This window comes from Tenrec ecaudatus, chromosome 10 (genome assembly GCF_050624435.1).
Source record: "Tenrec ecaudatus isolate mTenEca1 chromosome 10, mTenEca1.hap1, whole genome shotgun sequence".
NCBI lineage: Eukaryota > Metazoa > Chordata > Mammalia > Afrosoricida > Tenrecidae > Tenrec > Tenrec ecaudatus.
This window is the reverse complement of record NC_134539.1, coordinates 105,484,154-105,500,205: the sequence shown is the minus strand read 5'-3', so window position 1 is coordinate 105,500,205 and position 16,052 is coordinate 105,484,154. Positions and strand designations below refer to the sequence as shown.

At 39.4% G+C, this 16,052-nt stretch overlaps 1 protein-coding gene and 1 non-coding gene across 2 annotated transcripts in view; both read right to left on the bottom strand.

Annotated features, from left to right (window-relative positions):
- The window catches only part of RABEP1 (rabaptin, RAB GTPase binding effector protein 1), a 104,256-nt gene that overhangs the window by 80,865 nt on the left and 7,339 nt on the right, over positions 1 to 16,052 (bottom strand). The window lies entirely within an intron of this gene.
- Positions 68 to 174, bottom strand: LOC142460367 (U6 spliceosomal RNA). Its single transcript, XR_012786579.1, has one exon. It is a non-coding gene; the product is annotated as a U6 spliceosomal RNA (small nuclear RNA).

Sequence of the window (16,052 nt, the reverse complement as noted above, 5' to 3'; positions counted from 1 at the left end):
ATGCCATTTTATTTTATTTTATTTTATTTTTATTTTTATTTTTTTTAAAAAGTCTGCACGCGCTGGTCAAAATATGGAACGCTTCACGAATTTGCGTGTCATCCTTGCGCAGGGGCCATGCTAATCTTCTCTGTATCGTTCCAATTTTAGTATATGTGCTGCCGAAGCGAGCACTGGAATGCCATTTTAAAAGAACAAAGTATTCTTGCATTGAGGGTTTGACACCTATTTTTAAATGCCCACAATTTATTTCAATATTATAGATGTTTGCCTCTGGAGAAATTATTATGTGACAACTGCTTCAAAGATTTGTACATAAATGTTTATAGCAACTTTACTCCTAATAAAAAAGAGCTGGAAATAACCCAGATGCCTACTAACTATATATGGATAAACTGTAGTATATCCATCCATATATTGAAATACTGAGCTAAAAAATAAATGAACACAAATAAATCTCAAAAGGACCATCTTCAAATGATCTTCAGATTCTTCTCTCATCTTCCTTTTCCAGGTCCATGTAGACATATGAAGAGAGTGAAAATAGCATGGCGTGGGTCAGGCGCATGCTATTTTTCAAAGTGACATCTTAAAAAGATCTTTTGCAGATTTTCCCAAAACAATATACCTCTTAATTTCTTGACTGTTGTTTTCATGAATGTTGACTTAATTCAACTAAAAATTTGGTTGAGGGGGAGGGGCTGGTGGGCAGCAATGTGTGGTAACAGAACATATAAATCTTTAAGTAAAAATGGAAAAGAAATGCACCTGGATGCTTAGTTAAGGAGAATTCCTCCTTTCCTCTCTGACTTAATGCTGTACTCTATAAGACAAAATTATATCACCAAACAGTCCTTGGTTTTGACCCAGGATAGTGTCAAAAAACAAAGGATATAGAAAAAGCAATTCAGAGATAAATACTGACAACACGTCAAAAACACCTGCAGGTGAGAAAGAGGCACTGATAGCAAGGAAGACTGGGGCACAAGGAAGCAAAAATAAAACAATCACTAGAATTGAATTAGAATCTTGAACACTTGAAAGAAGAGTTCCAACTCATGGCACCATTTAAAAAAAAAAAGAAGAAGAAGAAGCCACTGAGGAGTCAGTCGCTTACAGCTCAAACAATTCCAACCTTTATTGTTAAACTTCAAGATTAACGACCATAAAAAAAAAATCAATCCCCAAAATGTAGTGATGGATCCAGTAGCCACCTTCCTACTTTCCCATCCTCATTGGCAGGCAGCCATTCACAGGTCACTCTATGACACTAGCCACCCAGACAGAGCTGTCAGATCTCCTAAGTTTAAAAGATATCTTCTTTCAGCCCAGCTGCCTGAGCAGCATTTCTCTGACTCTAACCACCTAGAGCTGGATTAGAGTCGACATTTCAAAAGGACATCTTCTTTCAGACAGTCAAGTAGGAAACTGCCAGGTACAAGCAGGAGAAATCCACATAACACCTCAAACTTCTGAACTAAGGGGCTCCCCATGTCCCTTTGGGTTCCATAATATGTTAGAATGCTCCGTGGAGAATATATGATATAGCTATAAAGAAAAGATACAAGGAGACATAGAAGGAGGGTTTCCAATGAGGGCTTCCATGTTCTAAATGACCCTACAGGGCAGAAAGTTGTCCAGAGGATTTTCCTGGCTATAATTTTTTTTTCTGGCTATAATCTTTACAGAAGCAGAATGCTACATCTTTCTCCCGATGGAGCAGCTGATCGGTTTCAACTACAGACCTTTTGATTCATAGCGAGCACTGAACCACTGAACCATCAAAGCACCCGTTAGGCATCAAGGAGATGCCAAATGAAACCAAGAAGAGGTAGAACCTCACTCCCATCAGAATAGCAATGATTAAAAAGTAGAAAACAATAAGTGTTTGTGAAATGAGATAATGGAACCCCTTATCCATTGCCGGTAGGAATGCAGTATTGTGAAGCCACATGTAGAAAGTCTGGTGCATCTCCAAAATACAGAACACAGAATTAACATGACCCAGAAACCCCAATCTCAGGTGTATAACCTGAAAACAGTGAAGACACAGACAAACCTGGACAGTAATGTTCTTTTCACAATAGCCAAAAGCTGGCAACAGCTGAAATGCTCACCAACAGATGAATGGATAAGCAAAATATAGTATATACATACAATGGCATCTTGTGAGTTGTGAGTAGGAACAAAGTTCTGAATTGCCACAACTTTCACATGAAAACATGATGAGTAAAATAAACTTAGTTCCAAAATAACAAATACTGTATGATTTTACAAGTGAGATCTCACAAAAACAAGCAAACATGTTACTGTTTTGAGTTGTCTTCGAGTTGGTTCTGAGTGGCCGTGTACACAATAAAACAAAACACAACTCACTCCTGAAATAAAATGTAGTTATAGTCGCCAAAAATGAGAAAGGAAGAGGAAATCTTTGCTTTTGAAGGGGACTGTGCTTACATTAACAGTGGTAAAATATCTGTGTGAGGCTAGAAATTAATAGTGCACAATATGAAAAATATAATCAATGTCATAGAATTATAAATGTGAAAGCCATTTTAGTGTGTAGTGTATAGAATTTCACTAACACTTTTTTAAAGTGGGGCAGGAGGGGGAGTTCGACATGTTACATCCCTAACATGCAGATTGTGTGCCCTATATATCATTTCCTACTGAAAGGAACCAGGGCTTTTTGGAAAAATTACCCAGAAAGCAGATTAGTGATTACAGGGGGCCTTGCGGTGACTACAAAGGGATAACGTAAGGACTCTTTGTGATGGAGCTGCTCTGGTGGTGGCCGCCTGAATCTACATATATGATAAATTATACATAAGCATACACACACATGAATAGGTCCCTGTAAAACTGGTAGAATCTGAATAATATTAGATTTTATTAATATCAGTTTCCTGATTGTGACACAGAACTATGGTTATGCAGGATGTGACTGACCATTGGGAGAAACTGGGCCAAGCAGACAGGGGAATACTTAACCTTATTTCTTATAACTGCATATAAATCTGCGACTATCTCAAAGTATTGTCTTTAAGCTCCATATATGTATTTTTTAATGAAAACAAATTAAGGATCATTAAAAAAAACTTTATCGTTTCTACGCCTAAATTAGCTGAAAAAAATGTGCCCATAAAATAGCATTTTTCCACCATTCCTGATAATGAAGTATTATGCATATTTATAGGTAACAATTCACAATGGAGAACTATTCATAAAATATTAAATTATCTCTGATTATTGCCAATTTCTTGAATATTAAATGCTAATTGACCTTGAAAATATTTGGAAGAGCTCTATCATTGACAGGAAAATATCAACATAAAACTGTAGGTTTTGTTTTAAAAAAAGTATTTACAATGCAAAAAATATATATAGGTTTTGTTATACTGTAAAATCAAGCTTCAACTGAGTACACAGAATACAGCAAATCTGAAATGTAGATGTGATTCATTATCTCCCTATACTTGTTATAAAAAAGCTTCATTGTAGCTACAAAATCCACATCAAGGGTCACCATCAGAAGAAAAGTTCTTTATAAATAAATAATAAAAACACAATGGTTATATTTTATTTACAAGGAAAGCAGGATGCATTATTTATAAGCTTTTCAGAGATATCAAGGTCATACATCAGCAAGAATAAGAAATTTGACAAATGTCTTTCCTGCCTACATGTGGTTGAAGTTTAACTAAATGTATGTCTCTAGATGGAAACATAACCTAAAGGTATAAAGTTTCAGTAAAAGGGTGCTGACATTAATATTTGGGGGGGGGAAGGGAGGTGAATAACAAAGTTATAAGAAAATGAAATAAGTAAAAACTGTAGCTAACAACTTAGATCTCCTATTTGGCAAGTACTATTAGTGGCAGGCGGTATAGGGTTATAGTTGAAAGCATGGGAATTACTAGATAACTAGGGTTTATTAGATAACTAGGTTTTAATCCCAGAACTCCACTTATAAGTTGATTTCCTCTTCTTTGCCAAAAATGGGGGCAAATAATAGTACTAAAGGAGGGTAATATGGGGAAGGAGGGGGGGAAAAAAAAAAAAGAGGACCTGATGCAAGGGGCTTAAGTGGAGAGCAAATGCCTTGAGAATGATTGGGGCAGGGAATGTATGGATGTGCTTTATACAATTGATGTATGTATATGTATGGATTGTGGTAAGAGTTGTATGAGTCCCTAATAAAATGTAAAAGAAGAAAAGAGAAAAAAAATGATTAGGGCAAAGACTGTACAGATGTGCTTTATACAATTGATGTATGTATTTGTATAAACTGTGAAAAGAATTGTATCAGCCCCAATAAATTGTTAAAATAAAAAAAATTTTTTTTAAATTTTTAAAAAAAGGAGGGTAATGGTGGTTTAGAGGGAGAAACCTTTCCCACAGGACATGGAAGTTTGATTCCCAGTCTCACAGCCACCCACCCATCAGTCAGCAGCGGTTACTTTTTGCTACAATGCCATTACAAATTTCAGCAGAGCTTCCAGACTAAGATGGGCTAGAACGGAAGTCTCGCAAAGTATGCAGGACAATTTGTTTAATAAAGATTTCTCAGGAGGGTGGACGGAAGGTGAGGGAGAAAGGGGAAACAGATGACAAGGATCTACATATAGCCTCCTCCCTGGGGGACGGACAGCGGAGAAGTGGGTAAAGGAAGACATTGGATGGTGTAAAATATGACAAAATAATAATTTATAAATTTATCAAGGGTTCAAGGGGGAAGGGGGAGTGGGGAGGGAGGGGAAAAACGAGGAGCTGATACCAAGGGCTCAAGTAGAAAGCAAATGTTTTGAGAATGATGATGGCAACATATGTACAAATGTGCTCGACACAATGGATGGATGTATGGATTGTGGTAAGAGTTGTACAAGCCCTCAATAAAATGATTTATTTTTAAAAGATTTCTATGATTAAAAAACTATGTACAATTTTTCTTTTTTCTTTTATTGAACATTTTATTAGGGGCTCATACAACTCTTATCACAGTCCATACATATACATACATCAATTGTATAAAGCACATCTGTACATTCTTTGCCCTAATCATTTTCTTTTTTTTTCTTTTCTTTTTTTACATTTTATTAGGGACTCATACCACTCTTATCACAATCCATACATATACATACATCAATTGTATAAAGCACATCCGTACATTCCCTGCCCCAATCATTCTCAAAGCATTTGCTCTCCACTTAATTTTTCATTTTTTTAATTTGTTGAAATTGACTCAATGGCAATGAGTTTAGGTGCAAGATGAACTAGAACGGAAGACTCTCAAAGAATGCTTGACAATTTGTTTAATAAAGATTTCTATGATTTGTAAAACAAAAAACTACATGTACAGTTTTTCGTTGTTTTAATTAGTTGAAATCGACTCAATGGCAATGAGTTTAGGTGCAAAAAAATGACTAGAAATATACCTAAAGAACTAATTACTCTGTAGAATGGAATTAGGAGTAAATCTAGCTTCTTTATAGTTCTTTTGTATTCCATGACCAAAAGGAAACTAATTGTTTTGTCCCATTTTGTCATTTCTTAAAAAGTGGCAAAACTGGAGTTTACAAAACTGGAACAGACCTGAATTGGTAGAATGAAAGTAGTAATGAGAACTGGGAGGCTTAGTAACTGGTCCAGTTACTAAACTTCTGTTTTCATTTCCTCAGTTATCAAACAGAAATAATACCACTCTAAAAGAATTAGAATGACTAAATATAATTCATTTAAAGAACCACCAGTCACGTTAGCTGTTAAGATAATTTATTTAAGAGATATATCCTCCTAGTTCATACATTCAATAAGATGTTTTTTTTGGAAGAATACAGTGGGCAAACGTAATGTGCTCATTCTAAATAAACATGTAAGACTAGACCAATAAATTTACAGAAACTAAATAATGAAATAAAGGAGGCCTGCTTCTACAAAATTAGAATGTTCAAAAGTAGAAAGTATTTGAAACTTCGTGACGCCACCCCTGAACAAATAAATCAGTTGAACAAAGTACGAGGAAATTGACTCAAGTATGCCTAGAAAGTTAGCATATGATAAAAGCTGGCACTTCTAAATAAAAAATGGGGGAAAGATGAATTAATTACTACACGGTACAAGAGCATCTGGCTGATCATCTGATAATAATAATAAAAGCTGGATTCCTACCTTATTGCTTACATTAAATTCTAGAGTGCCCAAATATTTAAAAGCAAAAACTAGAAGATAACACAGAGAGGCAGAAACCATTAAAGGAAAGTCTGACAATCAGATCATACAAAAATTTAAATTATTTCATATATCAAAGTATCACAGAGCTGAAAAACAAATGGGGTGAGGGTGGGGGGGAGGAGTTTGTTACACTTGCTACACACTTGAAAAAGGTCAACTTCCCCATGCGCAAAGAACTTAATTGGTCATATTATGGGGTTATAACTCAAAACCCACTGTCATCTAATTGATTCTGACTCACAGTGACTCCCCACAGGACAGAGGTGAACCCCACAGAGTTTTCAAAGCTGTAACCTTTTTAAAAGCAGACTGACACATCTTCCAAGCTGCACCCACCTGCCCCACTCCACCCCAGTTGCTGCCCAACCCCATGCCCCACCACTAAATAGCTGGTTGGTTTGCTAGGGCTCTTAAAGATTGTGCCACCAAACTCTCTTAATGCCCAGAGAGCCAGTCTGTAAATGGGCATTCCTTTCTGTCTCTTCCTCTCTTATACCTTTTTGAAAGAGACCTTAGTACATCCAATTAGACTGTATACATTTTCTTGACTCAGTAATCCCAGTTCAAGAGGCTTAGCCCATAAAAATACTCAGGTATACAAACAAAGTACAAAGATGTCTGCTACAGATTATAATGGTAAAATATTAGCTTTCCTGTATTAAACACAGATTGTTTGCTTCCCCACAGTATTATTTTTTAAATTAAAAAAATAGAGAATTTATTTCAATTATCAATTGAGAAAACTATCTTGACACATAGCTTCCCAATAAGTCAGAGTTGTTATTTTTGTGATCTGATATGATACAGATTAAATCACAACTTAAACGAACGCTATTACTGTGAGCTGATGCCCCAATTCTGATCCACAGACAGAGGACCTACAGAGGTCCCTAGGTGGACATTATGTACAGGGACAGGCCGACAGGTCTCTTCCCCCATGCTGGGTGGTGCAAACTGCTGCAATGTGTAGTCAGCGGTAGAGTACTTAACCACTGCACCACCAAGGCCCCATGAAGGCATGTGAGCTCACATTAAAGAGAAAGTTTACATCAAGAAAGATGTTTCGCTATGCCTGGGATATTTTCATCAATTTTAGGTACATTACTTTAAGAAAGAAAACAAACTACCTGGCATTTAGAACATTTGGCTAGTCTGGCAGAAGTGGCCACAAAGAATGGCAAAGACACAGAATCCCATCTGAAGACCTGTCAAAGCAGACGCAAGTTATTTATAGATGTGAAGACCTTTCCATATGCAAGGGAAAGTGGCCCGATCTTGGCTTGTGCAAGAGGTCAGAATCAAGATGTCGAAACTGCAAAATAATAATTCTGATTAAGAGAACTTTCTAGCATTTACAGGGATCATAAAAAGTGAAAGTGCTCTACAGAAACTGGGTTTCCATCTGTTAGAGAGGAATAAATGCAAAATAAACTGCGAAACAGATTAATCTGAAATGTTCATGCTGTCTCTTGTTATTTCCACACACAGCGATTAAATGTACCAGGAGTTTAGAGTAGATACTTCATAATAAATGGTAAATATCAAGCTAATTTTGATTTTTAATAGACTTAGCCAAATGAATGATAACCACATCAGGGTGTGTTCCCCTCTCTTCATCAGATTCCCAACAGTAATGCTCCAAATGGATGACACCTCCTGAGGGGCACTGGGACAATCCAGGAAGCCTGGGTGGGGGAGGAAACAAATGTAAGAACCTACAATCTAACTATACCCTAGCATTTCCTCCTCTACCAAACTTTCTCAATGCAAGTTCCATGAGTAATGCCAAGGTATTCATTGTATGTCATGAATTCACTGCTCTTGTATATCTAGAATAGTAATAGGCGAGTTACTTTCCGTCTTCTGTGGTTAAAATGAGGAACTTCACAAGATGATAAAGCAACAATCTCATCTACTTAACTGAGAGAATGTCTCAAACTATAACTTCCTCAAGGACAGCACCTTGTCTACCTTCATCATAAAAGATTCTCAGATGACACATTTGAATAAACAAATAAGTAATATGTTCTCAACCTTACTAATGCTACAACCCTTTACTGTAGGTTCCTCATGTGGTGGTGACCCCTCTACCATAAAATTATTTTTGTTGCTACTTCTTAACTTAATTTTGCTACTGTTATGAATCGGACCACCCCTGTGAAAGGGTCATTGGACCCCCAGTGGGGTAGCAGCCCACAGGTTGAGAACCACTGAAATGGAGGCTAGATATAATACTTAGCGTTTGTCTTCTGTCAGTCTTCTCTGGATTTTCCTCATCATTCTTCCCATTTCCCTGTTTCAGAGGACCAGGTCTGTTTCTCTCTCAGCTCATGCCTCACATATAGCCCATCCCCTCTCAATCCTGAGACTTACCTCTACCATTCATCTTGATTTTACATCTCCTTTATCACTGCCGGTCCCTCCAGTACCTACACGCTTATTTAAATCGCTTCAGTTCTTAACACACATACCCCGTACATTCCCCCTACTATCATCAAGTGACTGTCCCGTTTCTATATGTATGAATGAAAATTTTACTATATCCAAGTTACCTACCTATTTAGTTCTCCTTACAGCAACGCTTCTCTTCAGAGGTCCTTAAGTGGCCACTGATGAACCTATCTCTGTATGAACTAGAACCCTACTGGGAATACTTATTGGTCTACACTTGTAGAACTGTGCTCCAATGGTTTTCAATGGCTGGTTTTGCAGAAGTTATTGCCAGATCCTTCTCTAGCCTGTAATTTTCTTCCTGCACAATGCATACCCTGTATTATTTCTAAGCATTCGGCTTCCAAAAACAAACCTGTATCTTTGGTATCTCTTCTTAACTCCCGGTTTATAGAGCAGCTAGCTACTAGATATTTCTGTCTTTCCCACAAGTACTCCAGATCAACATACCTAATTTGCCATTTCTACTACTACACCTGCCTTACTACTGGATGTTGCCTGGTGTTATGTATTGAACTGTGTCCCACAAAAACTAGGTTTAAGTCCTACCTAACCCATGTACCTATAAATACAATGTACTACAATGTACTACAAAAAAGGCAGACTAGACACAGACACCTATGTGGGAAGTGAGAAGCCATGTGAAGACACATCTGCAAGCAGCCAAGGAAGGTCGAGAAATGCCCAAAGCCACAGAAACTGAGAGAGCTAAGAATCATCCCTAGTCTTGTTTTTTTAATTAAATACTTTTATTGGGGGCTCTTACATCTCTTATCACAACCCATACATTCATCCAGTGTCAAGCACATTTGTACATATGCTGCCATCATCATGTTCAAAGCATTCTCTTCCCACTTGAGGCCCTGATTGCAGCTCCCCATTTCTTCACCCTCCTCCTCCCACCCACCCTCCTGCACCAACCCTTGATGTTATAGATTATGAATTTTATGTTACATCATCCTCCATCATCCCTAACCCAATTTTCCATTGTTCATCGCCCTGGGAGAGGGTTGTATTGATCCTAGTGATTGATTCCTACTTTCCCACCCCCCCACCCTCCACCTAATCCTTCTGGTATCTCTGCTCTCACTGTTGGCCCTCATGGGTTTACCCTATCTCAGATTCCCTGTGTTGCGGGCTCTTACCTGTAGCAGTGTGCATACTCTGGTCTAATCTAATTTGTAAGGTAGAATTGAGGTCATGATAGTGGGGTGAAGGAAGCAACAAAGAGCTAGAGGAAAGTTGTGTGTTTCATCAGTGTTATACGGCATCCTGACTGGCTCATCTCTTCCCTGTGACCCCTCTGTGAGGGGATGTCCAATTGTCTACAGATGGGCTTTGGGTCTCCATTCCATCCCCCGCCCCCCTTCACATTGGGTATGATTTTGTTCTGGGTCTTAGATGCCTGATACCTGATCCCATCGACACCTCATGATAAAACAGGTTGGTGTGCTTCTTCCATGTGGGCTTTGTTGCTTCTCAGCTAGATGGTCATTTGCTTCTCTTCAAACCTTTAAGAACCCAGACGCTAAATCTTTTGATATCCAGGCACCACCAGCTTTCTTCACCACATTTGCTTATGCACCCATTTTGTCTTCTGCGATTGTGTTTGGAAGGTGAGCATTACAGAATGCCGGATTGTTAGAACAAAAGTGTTCTTTTGTTGACGGAGTACTTGAGTCGAGGCCCAATGTCCATCTGCAACCTTGTTAACATATAGATATCTACTTACATATGAACATGCCTGTATTTAGACCTCTTTAAATGTCCTTTGCCTCCTGGTTCTTTCCTCTATTTCCTTTTATTTTCTTGTCCCACCATCATGTTTGGCCTTCAATTGGGTTTAGTACTTCCTCGCTGCTACATTGCCCTTGATTACGCCCCACTAGGCATCCTACGCCCTTCTCTCCACTGATTTTAATTCACTTGTTGTTCCACTGTCCCTGGGTTGGTTCCCCCCACTCCACCCCCACTTCCTTGCTCCCACCGCCCTGTCTACTTTATGCCCCCGCAACCATTGGTCCCATTCTTTTTCATCTCTGAATTGTTTATCTCACCAATCTTATCTAGATAGACATGCAGATACATTAATAAGTGCAAAAACCAGGCAAAGTCAAAAACAACAAAGGAAGTCAAGACCAACAAAACAATAACAAAAACAACAAAAAGAAAGCCACAGTCAAAATGGAAAAGCCTATATATAGTTCAAGGTCTGTTTGTTGGCCTTTACAAGTGTTTTCCAGTCGAGTCTGAAGGTCTATTTTTGGTATTCCCCCTGGGTTTCATCACTTTGCGTCCCTTGCTGCTCTGCTGCATACCCTTAGTGTTCGCCCCAGCGTGATGGAGTCAGATTGTGCACAATTCCTACACTGTGTCTTCAGTGTTGTCCCCTGCAGCACTATGGTTTAGTGAGGGACATCGTGTCTCATGGTGGGGACAGCCCTATGGTCCTCTCTGAACGTTGTCTTCTCCAAGCAGGAATACTGAACTCGGGGCTTGGTGGGCCAGGATGTCCTTCCCTCCCTCTCCATCCCTTTTCATTTCTTCTGTGTGCTCTAATCAGACACGCCCTTCTCCCCAAGCTGTAGCCCCAGTGCAGTCCTCTGAAGTGAATTCTTGAGGGACGGGTAGGGGGCGCTAGTCTTAAAACTAGCGGCCATCTAAGTGGTGTCAACTCAGTCCACATGGAAGAAGCACACCAGCAGGTGTGATCCATGGATTGTAAATAATAAAACCTAAATCCAAAGGAGGGAATGGTATCAGCGGTTAAACTGTGAACACCCGGTTTGCAGATGGCTATGGACGACAGTGGAAGCCCAAACCAACTGCACAGTCCACACATGGATTAAGGCTCTGATCACAGAGCTGGGGAAGTGAGCAGCCTTGTGACCAGACGGACCACAATGCAAAGTCGATCATGGGTAAAATATAGTATCTTCTCATTTACTCTCCCTTCTGACAGATTTTAAAACTGTTTCCGTCTTGAAAAAGAAAAAGGTGAAGAGGATATATACACGTGGATTAAGTCTCAGGTGAATCCCCTCTGACCATATTCAGATCAGAGGTGCAGAGAGCATTGGAAAATGGATTGTTGCAGATGCCGTTAAAATTTAACACCTTGTCAATTATCTCCCTTTTGATCCATTTTAAAGCTGTTTTAGTTCTCAATAATTTCTATTCTTATTGGGGTTTTTTCTGTTTTGTTAATTGGTTATTTTTACTGTTTTAATGTTTTTCTGTTTATGGAATCCAGGATAGGTAAATCTATGGAGACAGTAATTGGATTAAGGGTTGGAGGTATGTCAACGAAGAAAGTGTTCTAAAACTGATTGTGATGATGATGACTGTACAACTTTTCTTGGTGTGCCTGAACTATTGAACTTTTTGACATGTGAATTATATACCAATAAAATGGTTTAATTAATTAATGAGTCATCCCCTAAAGCCCAGAGGGTGAGAGCCTGCCTTGCTAAATTTGAACATCTACCCTCTAAAAGGAGACAATTAAAATCCCTGTTCCTTAAAGCCACCAAAAAAAGCCTAGGTGGCGCAGTAATTAAGCACCTGGCTGCTTACCAAAAGGTCAATGGCTGAAACCCACTAGTTACTACTACGTGGGCGAGTGATGTGGCATTCTACTTTTCATAGTGTTTACACTCCTGGAAACCCAATGGGTAACTGAACTCTGTACTATAGCGTTGCTATGAGTCAGAATCAATTTGACAGCTACAGATTCAAAGCCACCCACTGTGGTATTTTTTGTTAGGGCAGCACTAGATGGTCAAGCTTATAAATACCATCTACATCAGGCGTCCTCAAACTGTGGCCCGCCAAGGACATTTATCCAGCCCGCCAGGTGTTATTGCCCTGATTTGTTTTTTTACTTCAAAATAAGATACATGCAGTGTGTACAGGAATTTGTTCATAGTTTTGTTTAAAACTATAGTCCGGCCCTCCAACTGGTCTGAGGGACAGTGAACTGGCCTCCTGTTTTAAAAGTTTGAGGACCCCTGGTCTACATACTCGGAATTCTCTTCCATTATCTCTCCTGCCCACAGCCTCAAAACAAACGCTCAGCACTGTCATTTTATCAGGAGCCCTGGTGGTGTAGTGATTATGCCTTGGGCTGCAATCCACATGGTCAGCAGTTTGAAACCACCAACAGCTCCAAGGAGAAAGACTCCGCTTTCTATTCCCATAAACAGTTACAGACTTGGAAACCCACAAGAGTCACTATGATGAGTCAACATTGACAACTTAATGGCAGTTTGGAGTTTTGGATGATCTCCTTCTGCTACTTCCACTCAGAGGGTATCATAACCCCGTATCTGTTTCCAAGACCACAGTAACAGTCTATTTAATAATCTCCTTGATCTCAATGTACCTTATAGCCAATCAATCCCCTGTACAACTTCCAAAGCATACTTCCTTTAGCAAGGTTCAGAACATAATTTATTACTACGTATCCAAACACTCAGGCCTAGCCACAATAGCTAGACAAATCCCTAAACTATACAAAAACTCACAGGCAGATTGAGCAAACAGAAAAAAAATCCAAACTCCTTAACTGGCAGCAGGGCTTTGTACCACACAGGTGCAACTTTCTTACTCAAGCCATTCTCTAAGAACCCATGTTCCCACAGCACCAAGTTAGAAGCGTATTCCACTGTGCATGTGCCATCCCTGTCAGACAAAGCTTCTCCCTCTCCTCGAACATCTTTATCTAAGGCACCATTTTCATCTTTCAAAAAGTCAACATGACCCTCAAGCCTATGTTCAAACGTCACTTGTCCAGTATAACTTGGGTTGCAGTGGGGATGGGGTGAAGAGTGCTACGTTAAACTCCCGCCGTGACGTGTTGTCAAATGTGGTACACAGGGAAGAGCCACCAGATGATGGTAACTGCATGCCGCCACTGGACTTCCACAGCCGCTGCTCACATTTATTCTGTCGGGCATTGTGCTGGGGTGGGGATACAGTCATCAAATAGTGCTTCCTCATGAACTTTGTCTATATTCACCCCTAGATTTTAAGCTCCATAAAGAAAGAAGCATTTCTATTTCACACGATATCCTCAACACAATGCCCTTCATCTAATCAACATAAAGCAATAGATTTGCTTTAAAACTGAAAGTAAATACTCACCTAACTTACCATTTAAAAAAAAGGAGAAATGATTGCCAAGAAAATCCTGTATGTTCCAAATGACTGTAATCAAGTTATATTGATTTTGTGATTCTTGTTGGAGCAGCATCATGCTGAGGCTTCTAGAGAAAGCTCTTCCACAGAAATAGAGCTGCTACCAAAAGAAAGGCGGCAGTCCCGCTCTACTCCTGATGCTGGCTCTGCTACACTGCAGAGCACGTCCCCTCACTCCAGTCGCTAGTTTGCTGATCCATAAAATGAGGGACGATAACGAGGTCTCAAGGATGGATTTCAGCTACACAACTCCACACCTAATCACTACTGGTTTTAATATCTCAGGCACCACACTGAAGGTCATTAACAACTGGAATCCACCTCAGAGAGAATCAAAAGAATGCCCAAACTGTCCAAACTCATGTGAGAGGAGAAATAAAGACAATATTCAGAATGGACATAAAAGCAGTCTTCAGATTTCTGCAGGACTAACGTGTCGACAAATGTGTGGGATTTGCTCTGTGTGCCCCTAGAGGAAGCACTCACCAGCAGGTAGCAATGATGGTGAGACCGGTTTCAGCTTAATTAAAGGAAAAACAAAACATTAGAACTAGATGCTACTAGAAGGTAGTTAAGTTCATTCTCTCCAGAAACATTCAAACAGAAATCAGACTAGCAATAGGAAGAGATTCAGGCATCTGATGAGAAAACTGTACAAAGGTGCCTTCAAACTCGGATATTATTTGAGTCTATGATTACTTCACTTGAAATCACAGCTTCCTCAGTAATACAAGCACACTGACAACACCTATCTTCTGTCACAAGACACCTTCCCAGTTCCCACTCATGAGCCTGAAGTCCAGGCCTCCATCAAAAAAAAAAACAACAAAGCCACCTCACTGCCACTGAGTTGATTCCAACTCATGGCGACCCTATGGGATAGAGTAGAACTACTCCTTCGGGTTTCCAAGTCTACAAATCTTTATGGGGCCTCATCTTTATCCTTTAGCCAGGCCTCCACTAGCTCATACAATTCTTGAAAGTAGAATATTAGCTCACCACTTCTGTGCATCGCACTACACACAAATGAATAAAGCAAATGCTCAAGCATTGCTATGAAGACTAAACTCAGTGATTCCACAAGAACATATCAACTTTCACTGGATAAAAAAAAACCTTACGTAGGAACGGTCTAGATATTTTTGAAATGAGAGCTCTCACAATTCAAAAGCAGTTTTGTCCACGGGTAGTCAGGTAAGAAAAAAAAAGGATATTGCATAACTTCGGGGCTACGAGTGTTGGGACGTAAGAGTGGTAAGATTTTGCTGGGGTTTGTGTTTTGGATCAAATCTCTCCAACTTTAATGACTGGGAGATTTATCACATTTTACCAGGAAAACCAAATAGGTGGATGATTTAGTCAATCGTAAGAAGACAATGGGCCATTTGTGAGAAAAATAAAATTAGATCCCTGTGCACATCAAAAATAAACTCTGCATGCGGCAGTCTTCCCCTAGTAATCCTGAAGGCACTCTTCCATCAAGTTCTGCTAACATGTTGGCACTCTGCTAGTCACAGGGCGTCACAGTGGCAACTTCTCAATAAGGTTTGAATCTCAGCTCTGAGAGGGGTCTTTCTCCTCGAAGGCAGACCACATACCCTCTCTGCTTTCAGCTTCCTGCAGACAAGCCTCATGGAGCCACACTGAGACCTGAAAGGGCCCTAGAGATGTTTCCACCACCACTGGAGCTACAAGACTGCACACACCAGCCTGTGATCTTCCTGCATTTTGCATCATTGTATGTGCTGCAAAGAGTCTGAAGAAGAATTTATGGACTAGTATTGGACTTATGGCTAATATGGGACTTATGGATTTATCTGGAGTAGGCTGAGATGTTTTCTTAATATAAAACCACTCTTTTGATATAAAGCTTTTTTTTATACCTATATGAGTGTCTCTGGATTTGTTTTTCTAGCCACCCCGGTCTAACACAGTACTTCCTTTCTTTGGCACCTCTGTCTCAGCCCCACAAGTAGCGTCAGCTCTTGTATCTGCTATTCTCGTCTTCTTTGTTTTCTCTTCCTCCTAACAACTAATCTTCTGTTACCATTAATATATCTTTATAGTAAACTTCCCCTATTTAACGTTTAAATTTTTAAAATTGCAACTGAATTGAAATACTAAAATGATAAAACTATAGGAAATTATTTCTTTAAAATAAATATGTGGCT